This window comes from Indicator indicator, chromosome 1 (genome assembly GCF_027791375.1).
Source record: "Indicator indicator isolate 239-I01 chromosome 1, UM_Iind_1.1, whole genome shotgun sequence".
Taxonomy (NCBI): domain Eukaryota; kingdom Metazoa; phylum Chordata; class Aves; order Piciformes; family Indicatoridae; genus Indicator; species Indicator indicator.
Genome location: NC_072010.1, coordinates 16,676,337 through 16,694,846, shown reverse-complemented (window position 1 = coordinate 16,694,846; position 18,510 = coordinate 16,676,337). Strand labels below are relative to the sequence as shown.

At 37.5% G+C, this 18,510-nt stretch overlaps 1 protein-coding gene across 3 annotated transcripts in view; it reads right to left on the bottom strand.

Moving 5' to 3' along the window:
• The window catches only part of GRIA4 (glutamate ionotropic receptor AMPA type subunit 4), a 238,161-nt gene that overhangs the window by 157,081 nt on the left and 62,570 nt on the right, over positions 1 to 18,510 (bottom strand). The gene's annotated exons all lie outside the window — the stretch shown is intronic.

Below are 18,510 nucleotides of genomic sequence, written 5' to 3'. Positions count from 1 at the left end.
GTTTACACTTTTGAATCCTATTTAGAGAACACTACATTCGCTATAGTGTTTTTACTCTAAAATAAAAGTAACATGTGCACCACTGAAAAGTCAACATATGCTGTTTTAACCACAGATTTGCATATATCAGGCACTGATTATTTCCATTACTTTAGGCAGAAACATGTTCACATTTTAAAATGTGAAAATTATCACAAAAATGTTACTGACCTCATAAGTGCAATTTTGGACATTTGGAATTGTAACAATGTCCAAATGTAACAATTTTAAGAAGGGAGCCCTTGTGCTATATTAAAACTCTACTATAGACATCAAGTAAAAACCTATTTCATAAGTAAGCAGCTGAAAGAAAATGTAGTAAGTCAATGTGACCAGACTTCTGCCCCAAATCTTTTATTTCTACTCTGTGTCAACCTCATAACCAGAAAACATATGACCTGAATATATACTCTGAGTTTTTATTTGCTTTTGGGCTCATTTAAGACGCAGAGAAAGATTTACCTTGATTCCAGCAGACTGGATAAAGATTTTTCTGATCTACACACATAAAGCCAGGTATAATGGTTATTTTCTTGAGAAAATACCTGCCTTTCTAGGAACTCATAAGGGCCTAGTGAAAAATATTCCACTTTTTTTGACATACAAATTAACTTACTAGAAACTATGTGATCATTAGTTGCCTACTCCACAATCACAGAAAATGGAGAACAGTCAGTTCATGGATTATCCCATGAATTTTCTCATATGTATTTCTTATGCTCTCCTGTTCCAGACCATCCCTCCTCAGACCTCATTCTTCCATATAGCCTAAACACAGGAAAACCTAAGCAGAAAAGAAAACCTTCTGACTAGATGATAACCTTCTCTCTTCCAGTTTGGAGGTCATAGTCATCCTGTGAGAGCAGCACAGTCAGAGTGCAGTGTACACACTCAGCAAATTAGCTGAATCAAATCAGTTCAGTTTTAATTCTTTCATATTGCATTTACTGCATAAAAAGAAAAAAAATTACAAAACGTGCAGTTTTCTCCTTAGAGTTAGATGATATAAGTCAGATATTAATTTGATGCCAGAACTGGAGTAAGTAGCTTGAGGATAGTTCTGTGATTTTATGCTCTTCCCCACTGTTACAGGCCCCTAACCCAAGGAATTTCATAGCCACATTATAAATAAATAAAGCTTTTTAGAAAGCTTTCTTCCTTTCTTCCTTTAAGTTCCCCTGCACTGTGCTGATATACAGGTCTCACAAACCCTCTTGGTATTTTCTCTGTTGAGCCAGACAACATACATTCTCCTAGACCCATCAAATCACTGGCTTGCCATTCCACTAATCATCTTGAAAATAGGTTATAGAGTCACAGAAACATAGAATTGTTTTGGTTGGAAAACATCTCTAAGATCATTGAGTCCAACCATCAAAAGGTTGTTCTGTGCTTTCCCACTTTCATCTCATCTTGAACACAGATGACCAACATGTTTAGAGTTTCAGTCGAAGGCTTTCTGCTGCTTCTTACGTTACTTCTCCATTTCTATTGTAAAACACCTCTGCTGATGTAACCTAAGGTCACATTGTGTTTTTCTAAATCTGCATCTCAGTGATAGCTGATGATCATCTCAACATCAAAATTCTACTCCTTCTTCCTTCTGGGCCATTTCCAAATGATGAGTGTCTGCTTATAGCACAGTATTTCTATTAGGAACTATTATTTGTTTTCCATTATGTCATATCTATTACTCTACTCCTCAAAATTATTTACTTCCATAGTTACATTCTTAGCCTGCTCTGAACTTCTATCAGTGTCTGTATCTGCCTCACCAGCAAATTCCATTAGGGTATTTTTTTTCCTGAGTTTTTAATCTTTGTGCCTACTGTAAAATCAGTCTCTTAGTATTTTCCTCCCACAACTATGCTTCTCTAGCCTGGTACCACTTCTTCTACTAGCATTTTTTTTCTATCTTCCCCTTAGTTTCTTGCTTGCCTTTTAACTCTGCTGTTTATCTCTATTTTTGTAAATCACTTCATTTATGAGCATGCTGATTTTACTTTGTTTTCTTGGCAATCAAAAGATATCTATTCATTTCATACTTTAATAACTTCTGTCTGCATTTTATATTGTTTTCTGTCTCTAGCCATATTTAAAAGCTTTCTTTCAATCAAAATCTGTCCCACAAATTCACAGTCTATTGATGTCAAGCTGCTAAGTCCATGGCTGTCAGATTCTTTTACCCTCTTTAAAACCAGGTGCTGTATTTCCTGTTCACTGTTCATACATATCACAACTCATTTAACAACTCTGCTAAGATGCAGTTGTTATTGCATCTGTGCTTCAATAAAACAATTCTTTAAAGCCACAGAAGAAAGAGGTGATTTTCCTATTCCCATTAGTCATCACACCTCTTTTAAGGTCAACATCCTCCTTCAGTAAAAATCAGTGTGAAGAATCTATTAGTTTTTAATATCTAACCAGATTTTCCTGGTTTTGTCTCCCATCAGCAATATATAACAGCTTCAATTATTTCCCTGTTTCCTGTCTTTGTATTTAAAGATGTAAATGACCTTCTGATGCTGTTTTTATGTCCTTTGCAAGTTTCAGTTTTCATTGGCAGCCCTCATGTAGGCTTTCATTTCTGCAGCAAGTTCCTCCTGTAATTCCTGATTTCTTTGACACCATCTTTCTTACTAATTAAATAACCCTTTTTAAACACTTGTTTTTTATATCTTTCTTCTACAATTATTCAGTTGGTTCCAGAGTCACATCCTGCACTTTGCTTTACCCTGCAAAGGTATTTCTTGTGTTTTACAAACATTTCTGTTGGGAAATGGCAGGTCCCATTCTACTTTCAACCACAGTCTAGCTAACTTTGCCAACTGAAATAGTAGAATGGAAATCTTGTGCTCGTAAGTTGTAGTTAATACAAGTGGGTTTAGTTTAGAGAAAACCCTTGTTAAGGACCTGAATTGACTTATTTCTTTGCAGTTTTCCAAGGGCAAAAGGCACTTTTCAGAACACATGGTCCATATAATAAGATTCTACATGATGAAAAATTCAAGAAATCAATGTCAAGCTGTGAAATTCTACACTTAGTGGAGTTAAAACTCAAATTCATTCCCAAGACGGAGAAAAAAAAAAGAGAGAAAAAACATAAAATTTGAAACTGCATTACATTACATGGTATTAACCTAAAATACTTTTAACTAAATGTAGCAGAATAATAATTCCTCATGTTTTCAAAGCAAACTATCCTTACCACAGTCTAGATACAAATAACAACAAAACATTGTCTGATTGTCATCAAATTCCTGAAACAAACAATCCAAGAAAACTTGTGCCACTATACTGGATATCAAGACTGGGAAGTTACTGAATAGAATCCTTCTTTGCTCCTTGACAAGTAAAAATGCTAAGATGAAGGTTATAGGAATTTTTTCTTACTTACTACAATACCCACAGAGAGAAAAAATGCCTGTGACACTATGGAGATTAGGCTTAAACATATGCAGAGATGTTGCAGCATTCCTGAATCAATTTTACAGTAATTAGCAGCGACCACAAAAAATCAGAACAGCCATGAGGATTTGCATTCTAACTCGCTCCTGCTCTCAGAAAACACCTCTAGGCAGACATGACTACCTGGATTTCTCAATTCCTTACCTGTTTCTCTTACACTTCTAAAGGCATTTTACTTATTACAAGTGGACCAAACTATGCTTAGTAAAACACAGTCTCATATTAGTATTTTAAGAAAACTTTGTTCAACATTTTTCTCCCATAAATATCTCCTGATCACTCCATTGACCTCCACCTCCTGGGAAAGAGCTCAAGGCCAGTCAGAGCTCTGGAATTATACAAGTGATCTAAATTCATCCCAATGTAGTTTTCAACTATCTTGGACACAAATCCAGTACAGATTCGATACAAATATACTCTTCCTCTGGGTTGTGTTTGAGACTGCTGATTTTGTACTAAATTACGCTGTCGCATTAAGAAAAATTCCCAGAACTGAGACCAACTTAATGAGGTACCTTCATTAATTAATCACTGATATAAAATGACAGATAGGATTATAAAAGGGAAAACAGTGTTACACAAAGTGGATAGATGAAAAACATTAAAAATATATTAGAACATTGTTTACTACAATTGTTTCAAATGGAAAAGGATATTCCTGCAATCCAAAAAGCTGAAAAGGGAAACAAGGAATTTCTTACAAATGGTGAATTTAGATTTTCTGTGTCTAATGAAACAAGCTTCCACCACAACCTCATTCATTTTCTATTAATAGACCCCATACTCTCTAATTCATCATCTACCTTTGCATTTTGCTCACAAACTTCTTCAAGCAAAATAATTGTATTCCCCTGCATTCAGGAGGCATGCATCACACCTTGGGTAACATCATACCTACAGCGTTATAACCATAAATAATGTCACATCATTAACTAAAATCCGTTTATCGCTCTACAGTTTACAATACAGTGTTAATGATGGAGGTGAACAAAAAGAGATTAAAATAAAATTTTCCAGTTAGAAACAAAATCATGAACATTACCCTCTCAAATATTTATTCCTCTCAAATGTTTATCCTCCTATAATACAACTGCATAATGAGAAACCTGGTATGTTAGGCACTGAATCTCTGAGACCAAATTCATACTCTGGAGTAAATTATTTCACATTCCCATGTCTCCATCCTCAACATTTCAGCTGTCTAGTCTATTCTGAATTATAACCTACTTGACAGGAAATCCAGTCTCCTATTAGATGTCTGCATAAAGTCTACCACAACATCCCAACCATCTCAGCAGTGGCTTCTGAGTGCTACCCCAACGTGTAAAAACATGACACCTAAGAGAGCTTTATCTTGTAATTTTATAGTGAATTCTGGAACCCTAGAAACATGTAAGTGCTTATCCCAAAGGTCAGTGTGTTTAGTTGAAGGCACAATATAATGTACATGCTAAAATGTGTGCAGAAGTACTCATATGGAGATGAATGGATAAATCCATCAAACCTGAGGCACAGAAAATTCACAAGTCTTATATGTAACCCACAGCAATGGGTTACTTTTAGCACTCTATAGGTAACTTGCCAGTTTATTTAAAAATACTCCCCCAGCAACAATGAAAAACTTGGTTTAATGTGCTAGATCAAATGGTAATTTGGGAAATGTGGTTTTATTGGTGCAACTGCAAATGTGAAAACATACTGCAAAGAAAGACAACAACTTGATACTTTTTTAATTAAGAATGTTGTTAATTTTCTCTAAAGTACTATTCCTACTTGAAGTCAATTCCTGAAACAATAGCAGAATGTGATTCTGCATTTCTTGCCTATTGAATGGAAAATGGAATTGAAATGGCTTAATTAATATGCACAGTATTTCCTTCTTCTAAAAGAAATGTGAACACTGTAATATAGCATTTTGTGCATGATCTCTTATACCAGATAACTAAGTTACAGAACATTAACTTTAGAAGGTTATCCTGAGAAAAGAGACATAGAGACCAGGCAAAACTGACCTGTACATCAAACTGCTGAATTCTTCTCCATGCTTCATATGAACCAAGCTTTGCTCTTCACAAATTCGTGTATTAATGTTTCCTCCAAGCTAATCCTAAAAGAATTTGTGAGAGGAGTGTGTATGTCTTTGTATGTGTATGTGCAGGTATGGAAAATGGAGCGAATTATCTCACCTGATTCCTAACACCTGGAAGTTAAAGGTTTATTTTTTTTTTCTACCTGTGGCTAAACCAGAAAGAGGGATGTTCAAAATATAGATCATCCTGGCTTAAAATGGGTGATAAATTGTGTACTTAATCCTTGACTATAGGTACCTGTATCTTTTGGCTGGAAAAGGAGACACAACTATGAAAAACTTGGCACCCTACACTTAGCTAGCTATATTTAAAAATTGTTTTAATAGTCTCACTTTAGAAAAAGTATCTCTGTGTTCTCTTCCCTTGTTCATCCCTAAATTCTATGTGATTTGAAACTGCCCTTCTCTGAGGCCTTCTTTTTACAATGAGCACAGATGCCCTCCAGCCACAGGTTTTAGTTATTTCTCAGATAAGAGGCCATTGATCTCTGTTTTCCTGAAAAGTGCTGACAAATCTCATTTCTTGATGGAGAACACAAAGTGGCTTGGCCTTTCATACATTTCTATGAAGACAAATGCTTTAATCTTTAAGTATTGTCCATCTGAAAACTTTGGCACCACTGGAGTATTTTACTTTCATTAATATATAATCCCAAATAATTTAAATGCCATGGAACACTTTTAGACAAGAAAATATTATCCACTGAGTTTATTTATAAAAATTCTCTTTCCACTGTGCCCTGGCTAATCTCTATGATAGAACTCCCCTCATGAATTTCACATTTGCTGAATGCTAACAAATCTTTCCTCATTTATAAAAGTACTTTGCAGCTTTCTCTGCAATAAATTATCCAGTCCTTGTGCCTTTGTCCTCCAGTGCTGTGCACTCCATGGATATGGTATTTATAGCTGTCTGGCAATGCACATATATGTGCATTTCCCTAACTCTGCCAAAATTTTCTCTTTGAATGCTCTCCCATAAAGAATCCATCCACATGCAGCATTTACCTTTCATAGTCGTATGAATGAGAATCCAAATTGGTACAGAAGTTCTTTGGGGCTGTTTTTAAAAGCTGTAAAAAATATCAGTTCTATGTGAGACTGCCAGGCTTTTCTAAACCAATTTTTTTTAAAGTACACATGAATGTTGTCCTAGAAAGTTGCCATGAAGCTGGAGGTTTTCTCAAGGGCAAAATGTCTACAGTTATGTTTTTTTCTTTCTTTCTTTCCCCCCAAGTCCTTCAGGATAGAAGCTCAGAAAGGCATAACACATTGCACAGCAATAAGACTGGACTACACTAAAAAACTGATTTCTAGAATCAGTGGTTAAACTTCTAGCTGCTTAACTGAGGTTAACCCCTAACTCAGATACTCATGTGGAAGTTGGAGATCTTGTAAAACTGTATCACCTCTTCAGTTTGCTAGCTGAGGGAAAGCTCATCATTAGATGACTAAGTAGAGAAATAAAGTTTTTTAAACTAATGTAGATCACTTAAGTAATTAAACATTTTTTGTTTCTGTGATTAACATTTTTTGCTCTTCTTGGATTGATTTATTTCTTTATGGGATATATTATTTCTTTCAGTTCAAATCTGAACTTCATTCAAACATTCTTTTGTGGAGAAAACAGATTTCCTTGCAGCTTGTTTCCCCCCCAAAATGTAAGAGTTTTTAAAGCCTGTCCCCATATCCCATTTTAATGAAAAAGAACAAAGAGAAGTCTGAATTTTGTTTTAAGAAGTAATCCTTTGATGGCCCAATTCTCTACAACATTAGCTTTCTTTTTCTTCTTTTTATCTTGAAACAGAAGAATATATAGGCACATTCAAACAGACATTTTTATTTCCAGAAGGACAAGAACTGGGGAAAAGAAAATCAGTATAATTTTAAATGAGAGAGTATCTTATAAAACGTGCAGTTGATTACTTACAAATAGCTTTTTATACATAGCTATGTAATCACAGATTTTTCTTATGCAAAGAAGAACTGTTTGTAGTTTTTGGAAAATATAGCAACTGTTTTGATGGATGCAGTATCACCATTTATACCTCTCAGTCTGAACCAATGGTGCTTCTCTATGTCAAACTTTGTGTTCTAATTTAAGTGAACTGAAACAAAATACGAACTCTACTTGAAGTTCAAGTAAAGCATTTTTTAAAGGATTGAGAAATTAGTAAGGGACTAATCATCTAACTGATCCCTCTGACCTAGAAAATGCTTCCCCAGATCTCTGAAACATCAAGGAAAAGGAAGCAAAGGCAGGCAAGAAACCATTAAAGATGTGACTAACTCAGTCCTGCATGAAGGTGAAAGTCCTTAAGTAGCTGTCATACAAATTTGAATGGAGATGGGGTATTTTACCTGGTTTGTAGGGGTGTTTTTAGAATTAAAGCTTATCCTGAGGGGAGTGATGCCATTTGATCCATCACTGAAACTCTATTTTTCTTTCCCCAGTTTCTTATTCTTCCACCTTAATCTTTCAGCCAATGCAAGCTGTCCACTGAAGTGCAGTTAGTAAGATAAACAGACATTCACCTCACAATGTTGATTATAAAACATTAAATACAACATTGTTTCCTTGGCCACTCTTACATCTAAGTATGTTTTAAAGAGCCAGAAAATATGGCTTCTAATTTTTTAAAACAATGTTAAGAGAATTGTTTTTTTCCTAATTATCCATGAGTTAATAAAAGCTATTGTCTAGTTACACAGACCCTAATTTGAAAAAAGGCTTTTCAGTCATTTTTTGCTTAAAATTGGAACTTCCATAAGAAGGGCTTCTGAGTACTTTTGATAGAATCAGTTGCTTGTCCTTTCCTTTACTGCCTTACTTTCAATGGTACAAAGCCAAATTTGAAGCTAGTATTACTGTTGGATAAATTGAACACGGTATCTCTTCATGAGATTATATATAACTTTGTCAGAGAGAAAAAACTCCTCATAAGATCTAGAAACAAAATTCTGCTTCTGCCTTCTGCAGTCTGTGACTGTACATTGGCAGAACATCAGTTGCTAACAAAGTGTACAAAGATTTGCTGGATCTGTTCCCACATCAAGTGTATCTCCTGAGTTATCATTTCAGGGATCAAGACACATAAAGTGCCAACTGTTTTATCAGTTTTCTCTGGGCTTTATTTATAGTACAGAAGATATTTCCATGCTTTCATACTTTTTCTTTTATGTTAGTGCAAGTGTGTTCTGATGATTACATAAATTTTAAAAAACAATGTGAAATTTACTTTTCCACATAAATCCAAAATGTACTTCTTTACTATTCGGGTTGTTCATTCTTACACATCACCATTGGTAACTATAGTTTTCCCAGGACACCTAGGTGCTTCTGAGAGCTGTACTATGGTGCTATATCCCATCACTTGTGTGATCTTACTGTTTCTCCTGGTTTTCCTGACCTTGATCTAATGAACTGGCAAATGGCACCTGGAGAGACACTCTAAGTGAAAGGCGTGGGAGTTGATAAATTTTCACTCCACCTCCCATGTTAATTTCCACTAGCTCTAGACATGTTACTTAGTTTTTCTGAGTTGTCCAGTCTGAAAATTGAAGTTTCTAACACTTAAGTTCCTCCTATAGCTGGAGAGGGAATAAAAGTTTTTCGAAGAATCACTAATATGAGTGTGGATGGCCTTATTATCCACCACTGGCCTGTTCAGCAGGAATTTGCTGAGATTTCTTTCATCATTCTGTACTTCACACTTCAGCCTTCCCTCAAACATCCTAGGCATTATTACTCTTATCTTCACAAAAACAAAACCATAGCAAAAGATTTTTCTTCCCCTGCTCTTCACAGAAATTTGAGTCTTAGCTTGTTTGGGTGACTGTATATATCTGGGGATGATTACTTAGGACATCTCATGCCAACAACTCAGATTGTGTTTTCATTACTTGTGTTTGTTCCTTTATATTACCTTCTTGGTTTGATCATCTCAGAGTACTGAAGGTTTTTCATTATCTTTTTCCCATGACAAATCAGTGATCATAGCTAAGGGATTTTTCAGATGTAGATTTTGCTTACTACGGGCATATGTGATGTGATTTACAATATGTTAAAATGGCTTTAGAGAATTAGTATCTGTGGAAGGCCAAAAGTGTAACATCTAAGAAACCCTGAGCTATCTTTTTTTTCCCCCCTTCTTATTTTTTCCCCGTGCACCTTGCAGTTCCTTTATTCATTTTAAGAGAGAGCTGCTTCTTAGCCTCCCACAATTATGCCAATGGGATACACTTGGGTGGCTTTAAAATCAAGTGCTTGGCATGGATTACTGGAAATGCATCTTTTACTACCTTCCCTTTTTTGTCACCAAGCTGTTTCTTCTTTCTCTGAAAAACTAATTTTCCTCTTTTTTATTTACAAAACATATTTCTCAATAGCAGTAGGTCTCACATAATAATTAAATGAGAAAAAGGAAATATAATTTTTTTTAAATGAAATATAAATGAACTCTTCAACCAAAGTTATTTAAAGTGAAAGTTGTTCACCTTCTAAATGGAAGACCAGCCTCACCAGACCTGAGAGCCAGATGCATTCTGGCCATATCCCTGCGTTTAATGACTTCAAGCTTTGACTGCCTGCTATGAAAGGCAGGCTTCAGTCTCATATGCCATGAATGGAGAACGCTTTCTAAATAACTGTTCTCAGGTAAGACAAGAATTAGGTTTAAGACATGCATAAATACATTTGTGTACACATCATAAGAATACGTATCCATGTTTTCTATTTCTATGGATCGCAATATTTTTATTCTGATGCAAACTGGAGAGTTATTTATTTTAAACATAAGTTTCTGCTATAAAATGAGATAGATGTTAGCAAAGATGTCTTTGAAAGAAATAAGCATACAAGCCAAATAAAAGTACATATTTGTCTAATATTCTTCTCCATGTTTAGTTTAGCAAGGAGAGTTTATTTCATTTCAGTTCTGGGGCATGAAATACTTATGGAAATGAGTGTCTGGGAGCCTAATAGCTGATGAAAGGAGAACATTTATGTTGTCTCATAAAGCATAGTTACCATCCACAAAACATTGCTTCACGTCAAGTAATCACATTGCAAGTTCTGCTATGAATGAACACCTCTTTTGTAACTCTGCATTTGTAAAACACCTAACAAAATGTTTTCTTTATCCAAAACTGGAGCTCCTGGTGGCTACCAGACCAAGCAGCTTGTATAACATAGGTAAAGGTTTTAAACACTTCGCATGACCTATCTCCCCTTGACTCATATAGCCACTCTGAAACACAATACAACCTTTCAAGAGGCAGAAATTGCTTACCCTATCTTACTTTCTCCTCTAAGAGCAACATTGCTAACTTCCACTAGAATAAATGTAGGTCACTAAATTGCATCATTGACTAGAGTAATGCCAGAATCTTTCTTCCAATCACAGTTGTCTTTCATAGAATGTTCCAATACACAAAAAGACGGCAGCACAACCTGCTGGCTTAACCCAAAGAAATCCAACTGCATCTTAGGCACACTGTGATGCAGATATATTGGCTCCTATCCTGCTCTTGGCTGATCAAAAATGCTGTTTCAACCTTTCTTCCTATGACATTGTCAGATTGTGAACTTATAAATGACAGCAAGAATCTGTAAAGCACAGTAAAAAGATGGCAAAATGAATTCAGAACCACTTCAGTGAGAGGGCATTGCTGGTCAAAGTCTAAACCAGCTGTGCATTTGTACACACCACTTCACATCTTTCTCATGTAATGAGTTTTCTTCATTTCTCAAAGAAATTACCTTCTGAAGATAGAGATTATGATTTCCATAGTTGGAAACTGCCTAACAAAAATAAAATAGGAACAGAAATATGTTTTTCACTTCTCTTCATTTCTTCCTGAGTTTTTAGCTAATCCTGTTTTCTCTTTGCCAGGTTTTCAGGCACCATCTGAAGTATTTCCACAACTTCACTAATTTAAAACAGGAGCAGAAGCCCTCTCATTTTGTTCTCTTATATCTTTGGCAGCAACAGGGCTACATTCACAAGGCATTTTGAAATGGACTATCTATAATTGGGATTTCTACAGAGCTGGGAAATGTGCTGGTGATGGTTTTAGAAAAGAAGAGAGATAAGAAGGGAGCTGAGATTTGCTGGCTGGCACCCTGTTATCTCTGCAAATGGACCAGAGGCTGTGGGGTCTGAAGGAAAAGGAGGCAGACTGTCAAACAGAATTTCCCATTACAAAATATTTTTCTTTATCATGGTTATCACACAAGATTTAAAACAGCTGTCACCTTACGTAAACTTCTTTTGCTGTTCAAATAGTAACCTTCTCAAATTAAACCCTTGCTTTTTATTTTATTTTTGGACTTCAGGGCTGACCAAAGCAGAGTCTTTCATTTCACTGAACTGTTTGATCAACACAGTGAGCAATATACTTCAATTTCTTTTGCATATCAAACCCAGCCTGCAAAGAAGACCATCTAAAATTAATAAACACTTAATAGCTTGATGTAAATAGTGCAAGAAGATGTCTTTGTCGATGTACTTACATTAATTTGTTGTAAAGATTAGTTTACAAATAACAAAATATTGTATGTATCACCCCAGGCATTATGTAAAGCTAGTAGCCTCTATGCTGGCATTTGCAGGAATAAGCAAAATTAGTTCAGCACGGTTCACAGCTGTGATCACTGGAGTAAAGCTCAGTCTAGGGGCTGCTAGCTCTGATATTGTAATAAAAAGGCAGCTGTACTTTACTACTGGTCCACTGGGCCTGATGCTAATAATTTTTAAATGGCCTGTTAGTTACAGCAGTGGCCTCAAGCTACCTCTTATTTCAAATCCTATTAACATTTGTGTATCTTTAAACTACTTTATTGTCTTAATTAGCATATATTAATTCATAATTCCCAGATAGTCTGTTGCTATATACAAAAAAGAGAGTGGCTGAAGAGTTGGTGGATGAAATGTGACTGTGGTAATGAACATCCAAACCAAATCAATCACACAGAACACTGAGGTGCCAAAATGCTTCTGTACATGTTGCTTTTCTCCACAGTGTTCCACAGGATCAAACTGATTGTCTTAGGATAAGGGATTAATATTGAATATGGGCATACTGCAGATAGGCAGAGCACTATAGAGTTTTTAAGCTCTATATAAGTTTTTAGCCAATCTTTTCTCTATAGTTATAAAATAAGATTTAAAAGTAGTAGAAGGTTTTCTAGAGTCATAATGATTCCAGCAAAATCTTCTCAGAACTCTGAAGACTATCTTGTGTTCCATTTCAGGAAAAAATTCATTAACAGAAATAGAATTTTTTCCTGAATAAGGATTGCAACATATTTTTATACTGTATGTATATTAGCACATTTATTAAAAGTATCTTCAATTAAAGCTTATTAATTTCTGGTAGCCCAAAGTTACTACAGGACATATTTTTTTGAAAACTCAAATTATACATTTTGTGATTTTTTTTTTTATTTCTAACATTTAGAAACTCATTAATTAGACACCACAATGTTTTAATTAAATAAATATGCAATTATGGGCCAATACAATAAATTCTTCAACTTTAGAACATGCTGATCATGCCCTTTCAACTAATCAAAAGTTTAAATGAAACGTAGACATCATATAAACTTAGTCACTCAAGAACAACGTACAGAATAAAACATTTTTCTCTCCTACACAGCTATACAGAATCAAGCTGACTACCCTTAGCCTGATGAATTTGTTTTCTTTATGGGTACACAAAGGAACACAGATGCTACTAAAGCTACAGAATCAAGTATTTTTCACAGCTTGATTTGAATTGGAATAGTTCCCGTGGAAAAAAAATACATAGTAGTAGAGAAAACTTGTCTTTTTAAATCTGACTTTCTCTGCAGTCTCTTTCTTAGTCTGTCTTTGTGGCATTTTGACAGTATTTATGTTTACATACATACACAGCTCAAAACGGAAAAAGATGCATCAAGTACTCCTTTGATGGAGATGAAAAATATAACCAAGGTGAGGTTATTTTACTTACTTCCAGATTTTACTAGGTTTAACGTGTGTCTCACTGAAATCACACTGAGGAGCTACAAAAAAAGAGTCAATCCTATTAATGCACTTCTTGTAGTTTTTTTGATTTTTTCATGTCCAGATCATCTACTTCACACTCATGCTTTGCTGGTTGATTGTTTTGTCTATGTACAAGAACAATACTATCAAGAGATAGTACAAACAAACTAGCTGCTTTATTTGCTTATTTCCCCTAGACTAAAGGAAAGGGGGATGGCCTGCTAATAGGTGGTCTGTGAGAACAGGGAGGGCTGCCCTGGAGGCTTAAAGGAATCTCCTCCAACATCATGCTCCTAGTCATAACGCTCTGATCTCAGTGCTGACAAACTCAGTACAGGATTTCTTCACCAAGCTACTTTCCAACCCTGAGTTTAACTGAGATCAAAATTCAGAAATATCAAACAGATTTCAAGTGACCTAGCTGGCATGTTAAGAACAGAATCACAGGATGATTCAGGCTGGGAGGGACCTCAGAAGATCTCTGGTCCAACCTCCTGCTCACAGCTGGGTCACCTCTGAGGCCCAATCAGGCTGCTCAGGGCTTCACCTGGTCAAGTTTGAAAACTTCCAAACTGTCATGGGTAAGTTTTTTTTTAACATCCAGTCTCATTCTCTCCTGCTCCAGCTTATTTTCATTTCCTCTCATCTTCTCTCCCTGCCACACTTCAGTGAGCCTAGCTTCACCTTCTAGATGACCTCCTTATATACACCAAGGGCTGTTCTTAGGTCCCTCTAAAGATATCTGTTCCAGGCTGAACAAGCCCAGCTCCTTCAGCTTCCCCTTATAGGGTTAGTGCTAAAGTGGGTAGTAACTTCCTGTTATTGACTCAACTTCTGTCATACAGCTCAGGGTACTGTTGGCTGATAATCAAATAATCAAAGCCCTCCTCTAGATATTACCTGCAAGACACAATTTTCAATGCCCAGAGAAAGCAGTAGTTAACTACTATGAACAAAATCCACATGGGTACTAGGAAAAAAAACAAATCAAAACCTTAAAAACCTAGGTTATCAGTAATAATGCCAGTGAACACATGTGTACATGCACTTCTGAAAGCGTGGGCCTAAACATACATCACATCTGCACTCCATAATCATATATTGTGTCAAATTTGGATCAGAAATAAGACATCTGTAAAAACAAAATGAAAGTCATGCCTGCTTATGCATGGATGAGCCCGTGACGTAAAATTATTAACATGAGGAACATGTTTTATTCCCTACCACTCACTAAAACCAGAAGTACTGACCGATCATTTATTATTGATTTGCTGCATTGTGAGATGTCACAAAAACCCACAATTGATTAAATAATTGTGCTGCCATAAAGGCTGAGGGACAATATCCCACTCCTGTGAGGAGTCACCTTGTTTCAAAGTCAGTGAGAATTGCTTGTGCACACGCAAGGGCAAAACCTAGCCTGAAGTCATACCACAGCATCAGAAAATAAGCCAACATATATATATATATCAATGAGTATTTTAAACTACACAATTTGATTATCTGAGACTGTGCGCAGCCTACAGCGTAAGTCTAGACATCAAAATACAGCTCAGGGCTATGTCTATTTACTGTCACACTGTCCTGGGTTCAGCAAGGATAGTGTTAAGTTTTCGGTTGAAGTTTTGTTGTTTTGGTTTTATTTGCTTTGTTATTTGTTTTTTTGGGGGGACTTGGGGGTTGTGGTTTTTTTTGTTGTTGTTGTTTGTTTCTTTGTTTCTCCTTCACAAGAAGCTGGAAGGGGCCACATCTAGCTCAGTTAGTAGAGCATAAGATTCTTAATCCTAGGGTCATGGATTTGAGCCCTACATCTTGGGGGTGCTGGTGGACAAGAAGTTCAACATGAGCTGTCATTGTGCACTTGCAGCCCAGAAAGCCAACCAGATCCTGGGCTGCATCAAGAGAAGTGTGGCCAGCAGATCAAGGGAGGTGATTCTCCCCCTCTACTCAGCTCTCGTGAGACCCCACCTGGACTACTGCATCCAGTTCTGGAGCCCCTATTACAAGAGGGATATGGACATGCTGGAACATGTCCAGAGAAGGGCCACCAGGATGATCAGAGGGCTGGAGCACCTCTCTTATGAGGAGAGACTGAGTGAGTTCCATCTGCAGAAAAGAAGGCTCCAAGGTGACCTTATTGTGGCTTTCCAGTATCTGAAGGGGGCCTACAAGAAAGCTGGGGAGGGACTTTTTAGGCTATCAGGTAGTGATAGGACTAGGGGGAATGGAATAAAGCTGGAAGTGGGGAGATTCAGACTGGATGTGAGGAAGAAGTTCTTCATCATGAGAGTGGTGAGAGCCTGGAATGGATTGTCCAGGGAGGTGGTTGAGGCCCCATCCCTGGAGGTGTTCAAGGTCAGGCTGGATGAGGCTCTGGCCAGCCTGATGTAGTGTGAGGTGTCCCTGCCCATGGCAGGGGGGTTGGAACTAGATGATCCTTGTGGTCCCTTCCAACCCTGAATGATTCTATGATTCTATGATTGGGTGCCAAAAGGACTGCCATGGTTCAGGACCAACTGGCAGCTGAGCCCACATAGCCACATGCACGACTGCTCCCCCACCCCCATGGGGATCAGAAGGAGAAAAAGACTAAGCCCCAAGGGTTGAGATAAGGAGAGTTTAATACAATAGCACAGAGATATAAACACAATCAAGGAGAAAATACCAATTAAACAGAATATACAGGGATATGAAATGTACCACTTACTGCAACAACTCATCCTGGGCCAGCCCAGCCCATCTGCTTCACTCCTGTCCCTCCACCCTTGCACAAGCCACACTTGTCACCTGCTCAAAGAACCCATGCTTGTCCCAGCCAGCCCCTCCCTTATATACTGTCGGGATGTCAGTATGGTACAGAATATCCCAGCTACCTATCTTGGCTGTGTACCCTCTCAGCTTCTTGTGAAGAAAAGAACCCCACATTTAAAAACAAAAAATGTAACCCTATCCTAGCCAAACCCAGGACACATAACTTCACAGTACCTTCATGGAAAGCAAAAGGTGAAACAGAGCTGAAACAAAACACTTGTGGAAATCAGTTCCTGCACAGGCATAGTAGGTTACTTCATTAACAAAATTAGCAGGCTACGTAGACAAAGGACCTAACTTCTATAAGCAATATATGCAGTGAAGTGAGAAGACTATAAAAAAATCTTTGAAATATACTTCAATTTAGCATTTAAGAAATATTATACAGATTTATAACAGAGGGCTGGAGCACCTCTCCTGTGAAGACAGACTGAGAGAATTGGGGCTATTCAGACTGGAGAAGGCTCTGAGGAGACCTTATTGTGGCCTTCCCATGTCTGAAGGGGGCCTACAAGAAAGATGCTGAGGAACTTTTCAGGGTGTCAGGTAATGATAGGACTAAGGGGAATGGAGCAAAAATAGAAATGAGTAGATTCAGATTGGATGTTAGGAAGAATTCTTCACCATGAGGGTGATGAGACACTGGAAGAGGTTTCCCAGGGAAGTGTTAGAAGCCCCACCCCTGGAGGTTTTTAATGCCAGGCTGGATGTGGCTCTGAGCAACCTAATCTAGTGTGAGGTGTCCCTGCCCATGGCAGAAGGGTTGGAACTAGACGGTCCTTAAGGTCCCTTCCAACCCTAAAAATTCTATGACTCAAGAGTTTAGATTCACCAACAAAAGGAAGGGAGTGGTGAAGTTTTCTAAATTCTGAGACTGGTATTTCTGTGAAGGATAAGACTCCATCAGCACAAAGAGCTTCACCATAAGGCATGTGATGGAAAGGAATGCTTTTCCTTAGAAACAAAGAAATGAACTGACTGTTACTGAGGAAAACACCAGCATTTTAGTCTCCTCCTACATTGGGTTATGCATGATTATCATTGCCTTTGACTATAAAAGCTCCTCTGCATAAAGCTAGAAAAGTGTAAGTTGTTTCCACAATAGCCCTGCAGCAAAGAAATAGTGAATAATTTGTAGAGAACACCTAAGTTTGCTTTTAGTGTAATTCCAATCTTCTGCAAAACGCTGAGCAATCAAGAAATCAAGCAGCTATGCCTCAAGCGGTCTCTGATACTGAGGGCCTTCTATTACCCAGAATGCTGACAGGTTCTCTCCTTGCATTATTGTATGCACTACATCACATAGCAAAGACCACATATCTTCTTTTCTCCTGACACTACTGTCACTAAATTGCATTTACTATATAATAGGGACAAAACCTAAAGTGATACAGCAAACAAATAAGTTTAAAAGGCAGTTATATGTGTAACCCCATGTGTTAGTACAGGTTGACTTGCTGGAAAGCAGCTCTGTGGGAGAAGACCTAGGTGTCCTAGTGGACAACAAGTTGACCACTAGATAGTGATGTGCCCTTGTGGCCAAGAAGGCAAATAGCATCCTGGAGGGCATCAAGAAAAGTGTGACAAGCAGGTCAAGTGTGGTTTTCCTGCCCCTCTGCTCTGCCCTAGCAGGATCTTATCTGGAGCACTGTGTCCAGTTCTGGACTACTCAGTTCAAGAAAGGCAGGCAACTACTTGAGAAGGTACAGCAAAGGGATACAAAGATCACAGGGGACTAGAACATCTCTCATTAAGACAGGCTGAGGAACTTGGGACTTTTTAGCCTAGAGAAGACTGAGGGGAGAGGGGGAGATCTTATCAATGCTTATAAATCCTTAAAGGGTGGGTGTCAGGAAGATGAGGCCACTTTTTTTTCAGTGGTTCCCTGTGACAGGACAAGAGGTAATGGGCACAAACTTGAACATAAGAAGTTCCATCTAAAGATGAGGAGGAAATTCCTTACTTGGAGAGTGGTAGAGCACTGAACAGGCTGCCCAGAGAGATGGTAGAGTCTTCACCTCTGGAGTTATTCAAAACCCACCTGGATGCTGTCCTGTGCAATCTGCTCTTGGT